This window comes from Macaca fascicularis, chromosome 14 (genome assembly GCF_037993035.2).
Source record: "Macaca fascicularis isolate 582-1 chromosome 14, T2T-MFA8v1.1".
NCBI lineage: Eukaryota > Metazoa > Chordata > Mammalia > Primates > Cercopithecidae > Macaca > Macaca fascicularis.
The window spans coordinates 101,349,098-101,357,197 of record NC_088388.1 but is presented as its reverse complement, the minus strand read 5'-3'; positions in this window follow the sequence as shown (position 1 = coordinate 101,357,197).

Below are 8,100 nucleotides of genomic sequence, written 5' to 3'. Positions count from 1 at the left end.
CCGGGAAAGACGCTGGGAGGCTCAGGGACCCCCGGCGCAACTGGACGCCCATCGGGAGTCGCGGGGTCGGCCCTTAGGGGAACGGGGACTATCCGTATCAACTCGGTGTTTGTTCGTTTTCTTCACCTTGCAGTTTGTGCCCCCTCCACGTTTCCTCTCTCTCTGTGCCTACCATTCTCCTGGGGGACGTGGCAAACCGTGAGCCGCTGCGTTTGACTCTTGGGAAACCCTGCGGAAACGCCCTGGCGCCGGTGGTTTTGCGCGTCTACCCTGTGTCACCTCAGGGTTATGATCTGGCCCCTGGCAAGGCTCCCCTAGTGTGATGCCTCCCCCGTCGAGATGACTGCATTTTGAGGATGGAGTCAGTCTGATGGCATTTTTTGCTCAAGTAAACAGTTGTAACCGTTTGTGTAGCATCAGCGTTCAACAGCTGTTTGTGCAAATCGAAAAAAGCGAAGCGTTGGAAAGTAGGAAGCATCTGATGAATAATTTTGACTCGATGAGTTTTACAATCAACTAGGTTATCTTGTTTTTAAACTTTTGGTTTTCTGTTCTGGAGACAAACAGTGCATATGCACTAAAGACAAAAGTGTCATTATTTCAGATGCTCATTGCCAGCAACGGGAACGGTATTGCAAGTCAGGCTTCACTCCCAGTATTTTCTGAATGTTTCAATAAAATGAAATATATACGTCCGCCTGTGTATTGGTGTACATGCACATATAATTGTACATAAACCACAGAGAAGCCCAAGGTTGTTTTTTTTTTTTAATGCTTAGGTAATAGAAAATTTGTAAACAAACACCCTTGGCTTTTACTAGTGATGGACCTTTTGTATCCCTCCGCCATACTCCCCCAGTAGTGCCATAGACACAGTGGCATGCAGTAAATGTTTGTGCTATGACAGCCAACGAATGACTTTTGAAGTTGACGCTCTTTGCCCATTGAATCCAATGCTTGCTTCTCTCTGGGGAACTCCAAGGGGCAAATATTTTAAAAACTTCCAAATAGCGAACCACTTAATTAGGCAGCCGGGGGAATTCCAAGACCCTGAACCATTTCCCATTTCCTGTCCGTGTCATTTCTGCCTGCCAGTCAGTCACAGAACAGGAGGTCTACTGTTCCAATGTTAATAGTCAAAGAAAGTGAGTGTAACAGTTTGTAATACAGAGAAAAGAAATGCCATGGCTCCCAATGACTAAAAACTTCCAAAAATGCACGTGGGGCTTGGTAGTAGTTTAGTATTTAGTTCAAGTCACTATTTCTCGGAAAGTTACAGAACATTCCTAACATGTGGGAAAATATATATAGCAAGAATTGTTCATTCTGAACTCAAGTATTTCTCTTTTTCAGTTCTTGTCCTGACCAAAACAGTAAGATAATGAATATACTTAAGTATAGGGGAAAGCTTGCATTTCAAAAATTCAAAAGCCTTAGATATTTTTAACAAAAAATATATGTAATATTTAGGTATAATAAATAGTACTTCATAACTTTTATTCTTGTATAACTTTGTAGTCTAGTGTTACAGTTAGTTAATTCAGTTACCTGGTTATTCAGTTAATTTTTTTCGTTTTACTAGTATAAAGTTGCTGTTAATCTTAAAAAATAAGCTAGTATGTCTGCTACAGTTGCCATTCTAACGTTTTTCATATATATGTAGAAAAAATATTTACAGTATTTAAAACAATTTTGAAGAAGAAAAGTTAAGATTGGAAAGTCTTGTCCTACCAGGTAATGAGTTACAATAAAGCCATAGTAATTGAGACAGTCGTGTATTATTAAATGCACTAGGATGTACAATTAAACAAAAGAAGGAGATACAGAGCCCCAAAAAGAGACCCATATCAATGTATTTGGGAATTTGATATACTGGCATTATGTATTAATAAGAAAAGGATTAATTAGTCAATAAGTAATGCTGAATGAATGGTTATTCTAATGGAAAATAAAATTAGATCACTACCATATACTATTTAAAAATCTCTGCTTGATTTTTTAAAAAAAACCCTCAAAAGTAAACAGCCATCATTATGAATCCAGGGATTTAAAGAAGTTTGGTGAGTTGTAATCCATCGCAGCTATTATCACTATTAGTGCTCAAGTTGTTTTATTTTAGGCCGGTGAGAGTTTACTCAGGTTGGCTCCTGAGTCTTTTTGATACTTTCCTAGTAGTCTTTGCTTTCCAGGCTCATTTTGTGTATTTCTTACTCCATACCCATAATAAGCCATTACTCCTAAGTGTCCTGGATCCTTTAGTGGGAAATGGTATTTAAAGAGCATAATCTGAATGTTTGTCTCCTGTGAGTTAGCGCTGCAAGGAACAACAAACAAAAAATGTTTGTCGTGTTCATTGTTAATGAGTTTGATTGTTTCTATACCTGTTCAATGGACAAAGCTGGTTAGTATGGGTTTGTTTTGGTTTGGTTTTTGTTTTTTAAATCAAATATATCACAAACTCATTGATACTTCCGATTCAAATTCAGGAAGTCAAGGTTTTATTTAACCTCTTTGATTGCACATCTGTAACTCCCTTTGTTTTGAAAATCCTTGGTCTCCCCTCTACTTTTTCCTTCCTGCCCCATAAGTAATGACTTAAACACTTTTTATGATTCATTTTTTCATTTTAAAAATGTAATTATGCATGTTTATACCTACCCTTTTCTTAGATAAATAATAGTAGCATACTTTTCTCCACCTTTTTTCACTTCATAATAAATTCTAGAGATTATGTAATACATATAGAGCTATTCCTCGTTTCTATATAGTACTCCGTTGTGTAGATGTGCCATAATATATTCAACAACATAATTCAGAAAGCAGCCAAAAACTGCTAGGGCCACGTCAAAGACTAAGGATCCAACCTGAATAAGCTCCCCAGTCATAGATAAAATTAGTACCATAATATATTCAGCTACTTCCCTATGGATGGACATCTGGGTGGTTTCCAGGCTTTTGCTATTACAAATAGTGCTGCAATGAATAGTCATGGGAACACATCTTATTTTAGGATATATTCCCAGAAGTTAGTTCAAATGGTAAATCCATATGTAAATTTGCCTAATATGGCCACATACCCATCCATGGGTATGCTGGTATTTTGCAATCCAACCAGCAATGTATGTGAGTGCCTGTATTTCCCACAACTTTATCAGTGGAGTAAGTTGTCAGACTTTTGGATTGTTGCCAACCTGTTGAATAATAAATAGTATTTCAGTTCAGTTTCAATTTTTTATTGCTATATTATGAATGGGATTGAAAAATTTTTCCTATGCATCAATTGTATGTGTAATGTTTTATTTATTTTTTTAAGTTAGGTGAGTATAAAAGAATGTTAGGATTGGTTGTGTGTTATTGTTAAAGAAAAATATATTCTGACATTTGTTAAAATGGTAAGGAAGACTTTATTCAGGACTATGCAATCAAAACATTGTAATAGGGAAGCAAGATTGGGCTCAATTGGGAATACAGCAAGGACTGCTGGGATATTTATAACCAACAGTTAGGAGGGTCAATGGATGGAAAAGTACTAAGAGGAGACATCAAGGATAGTAGGATTCTTGCTGAAGGCAGGCTAAGGGCTTACACTTCAGAAGTGGAGAAGGAGGAATTTGATCAGATATCAGGGTTGATCAGATATCCAGAGTGGCGGAATCCTCACTAAACTGACAGGATTCTTGTTAAGACTGAGGTAGGCCAACAATTACAGGTGGGGTAGGGCCCAAAGTCAAGGCCTAGTCAAGAAGAGGGCTCAGAAGAGGCTGAGTAAAGTTTGGTCAAAGAGATAGTCTTTGTCAGTATGTACACAGATGGCATGCATATCTTCCTGAATTTTTGAATTTTTTAAAAAATTCAAATAGGACATTAAAAACTTACAGATTTGGGTCATATCAGAACTTCCCTTTCCAACTTTTAGCCACTTACAGGCATCCCAAGCATTACCTTTTCATCTGCTAAAAAAAAAAAAAAAAAAAAAAGTCACTTTATATTTCTGTGGTGAAACTTTGGATTTTAATTTTCATAAAACCCTTCATTAGGGTTTTGGAACTAGAAAGCATCCAATAGCCCACTTGATTTAATCAGTTTATTTTGTATATGATCACTTAGCCAAAGTAACTGCCAAAAAGATTTTTATAGATAATATTGGAACTCTTAAAATCCATGACAGCTTTAAAATGTTGGCATCTGTATCAAAAGTCAGGTTTTAAAAATTTACAGAAATATTATTAAAAGGCTTAATTAGTAAACCTTAATAATTGAATGTGAATTAGAATTTCAGCAACTCTAGTTTCAAAAATCAATGAATTAAAAGGAAAATAAAGGTGTTAAAGATTGGCCCGCATATATTGGGCACATATTGTTTGCTTCTTCACATCAGGCTGGGACTGTTAGCTCAAAAGCTTACCTTCTCTAAGCTCAAAATGTTATCCATGTAATCCCTTAAATACAGCTCAGATGGTCCAGGCACGGTGGCTTACGCCTGTAATCACAGCACTTTGGGAGGCCGAGGCAGGCAGATTGCCTGAGATCAGGAGTTTGAGACCAGCCTGGCCAACATGGTGAAACCTCATCTCTACTAAAAATTACAAAAATTAGCTGGGCATGGTAGTGCACGCCTGTAGTCCCAGCTACTTGGGAGGCTGAGGCAGGAGAATCTCTTCAACCCAGGAGATGGAGGTTGCAATGAGATGAGATTGTGCCATTGCACTCCAGCCTGGGATACAGAGCAAGACTCCATCTCAAAAATAATAATAATAATAATAATAATAAATGTTTAGGGGAAAATAGTCACACACACACACACACACACACACACAGAGCTCAGATGGCCATGTTTTTAGCCATTTAGAGTCTGCCTGCTAGCCAAAGATAAAACTGTACCTGGCATCTGTTAACCAAAGATAAGACAAAGCATAGGGCTATAAAAGACCCCAAACCTCTGCTGCCCTTCCAAGTTCTCTGACTCAGAGACTCCTCATTTTGCAGTTGTACAACATCGCCTAGACAGATAAACCCCATTTCTGCTTCTCCCGTACCCCGGGAGTAGTTCCCTTGCCTTCTTCCCCTTCTGCGTGGGGGCCATACACCTGGGCCTCTGGAAGGTCTCCGTCTCCAGCTCTGAGGGATGTCCTTACATGCAGTCTCTCAAGCACCGCCCAAATAAAGCTTGTTGCATGCTACTGCCACCTTGTGGTCACATCTCTTCTTTGATCAGCCCCAAAATCTGAACTCAGAAAAACCTTATGTTGAGGGGAAAATAGTCACAAGAAATTATATTGACAAACACCAGGCAGAGAGGACCTTGTTCTTCCTATACGTATTTCCTGTCAAGGAAGGAAAAAAGAATTCTAGGATCCCAAAAGCCGATGGAAGTCCAGGAAAAGCCTTTCCTATGGATTTCCAGAAGGCAATCATGCAAGGGACTAAGTACACAGAGGCACGGAGATGTTAAATAATTGCCCAAGCTTACTCAGCTGTGATTGGAATCCAAAGTCTGAACTTTCAATTCCTGTGCTACTGCCTCTTCTAAATTACAGTGTCTCAAATCAGATAATGAATATAGACACTTAGTACATTTGCGTTCCATAAATGTCAAGCTGGGCGCGGTGGCTCACGCCTGTAATCCCAGCACTTTGGGAGGCTGAGGTGGGTGGATCACTTGAAGCCAGGATTTCAAGACCAGCCTGGGCAACATGGCGAAACCCCATCTCTACTAAAAATACAAAAACCGGGTGTGGTGACGCGCACCTGTAATCCCAGCTACTTGGGAGGCTGAGGCATGAGAATTACTTGAGCCTGGGAGCTGGAGGTTGCAGAGTTAGACTCTGTCTCAAAAACAAAAACATAACAACATACCAAAAATAAATAAATGTCGGTTAATTGTTGTTATTAAGATTCTAATGCCTATATCTGTACCTTATGCTCTTTCCAGAATTGAAATGCCATGCCTCCTCCTCCGAAATCAGTTCCAATTCCCGTCTCCTACATGAATCCTTTTTAACTAGGTTGATCTTTCCTCTCTAAAGATTCCTTTTGATATCTAAAGGCAGAATTTGGCCCCATGATCTACTTTATCAATGATTCTGCCTTAGTACTTTATCAGCAGTGGTATTTAAAGAGGAAGAAATCTCCTCTCAGGTTCCATGTTAACTCACAGGAAGCCATTCATTCATTCATTCATTTACTCAATAAGGGTCTGTTCTGTCAGGCCCTGTGCTCAGTGCTGCACATATAGTGGTGTTAAATACATGATTATTGTCCTCATGGGAATTTTGACAACACACTATGGCATTAAAAACTGTAAATACAAATTGTGTTAAGTGTTATGAAGAAAAAGAACAAAGGGTCTACTAAAGAGACTATCAAAGGGATATGATTTAGATGGGAGAAGTCAGAGAAAGACAGTCTGAGAAAGTAACATGGAGGCTGACACCTGAAGAATGAGTAGGAATTTGCCAGGGAAAGAATGAATGAAAGATTCCAGTCAAAGACGCTGAAGCAAAAAAAGAGAGTTTGACATATTTAGAAACTAATCAAAACCAAGGTGGCTGAGAGATAGTGAGCAATGGGTGAGTGGCAGAAAATAAAGTTGAAGACTACTAAGGGCCATGTTGACCTGAGGAGGAGCAGAAATATTGTGCAACTTGGAAAAAAACCCTGTTATTTGCACAGTACAAATGCTGCAAATGAGACCTTGCCTAAATCTTGACTCAAGATTTAGAAGTGGGCATGGTTTTGTTTTGTTATGGTTTGGGTTTTTTTTTTTGGTTTTTTTTTTTTTTTTGAGCTGGAGTTTCACTCTTGTTGCCCAGGCTGGAGTGCAATGGCATGATCTCAGCTCACCATAACCTCCACCTCCTGGGTTCAAGCAATTCTCCTGCCTCAGCCTCCCAAGTACCTGGGATTACAGGCATGTGTCACCACGCCTGTCTAATTTTTGGTACTTTTAGTAGAGATGGGGTTTCTCCATGTTGGTCAGGCTGGTCTTGAACTCCCGACCTCAGGTGATCCGCCCACCTTGGCCTCCCAAAGTGCTGGGATTACAGGTGTGAGCCACCACATCTGGCCAGGAGTGGGCGTAATTTTTAAGAGATTAAGTAATACTGACCCACTGATTCTTTTTGTTTCAAGGGTACTTGTATTGCTTTTAAAATAGTGAATCTCTTAAACATCACATCTGTTTTGCCTGGAATTTTCTGTCATTCTTATTAGGACATGGTCTTACTATGTTACCATGTTGCCCAGATTAGTCTGGAGCTCCAGGACTCAAATGATCCACCTGCCTTGGCCTCCCAAAGTGCTGGGATTACAAGTGTGAACCATTGCATCTGGTCTTGAATTTTCTTAGTAACATACGTAGTGTCTACTATGATGTGCAAGACAACAAAAGGAGGTGACCTTCACCAGTAGGAGCTGAAGATGGTTAAATCACATTGCCTGTGACCACAAAGGAACTTAATGGCTAATGGTATCAAGTGACATAAGGAAATTAAGAGAAAGGTTGGATGGAAGCTATAATGAGCATGGCTGAAGTATGAAATTAAGCTTGCTGCAAAGTCCTGTATGATCACCCTTATATATTGAGGTTTAAAACCTATGACTGAAGACCAGGTTGGCTGGTAGGTGGGGTTGGAGGCAATCAAATGGATTAATGCATGTCAAGCACCTGAAAACATCTGACATTTGTTCAACAAATGGAGCTACCATTATTATCTATGGTGATTTATTTTTTCCGAAAAAAAATTTCAAAATAACACTTAGGGAAATAACATATTTGAATAAGTGAGTTGGTTATAATAGCTATTTATTACCAAAATGAGAAATGAACAAAAGTTGTACAGTGAGATGACAAGTTCAAATATTATCTGTAGTATACAAGAACTAGATTAAAAAAAAAAAGTCGCAAAAAGGGTGCCCACTATTTAAATATCCTATACTTGAGTTACAAATCACCTAAGCACAATTACAAATAATTCAGGGTAGCACCCATGCAGGACACTGGCTAGCGTGTGGCTAGCCAGCAGAGCCTCTTAGCAGAGGCAAAATCAATTGCATCTCAAGGAAATAGTCTCCCAGCATCAGAATGAAGAGATGGATTCT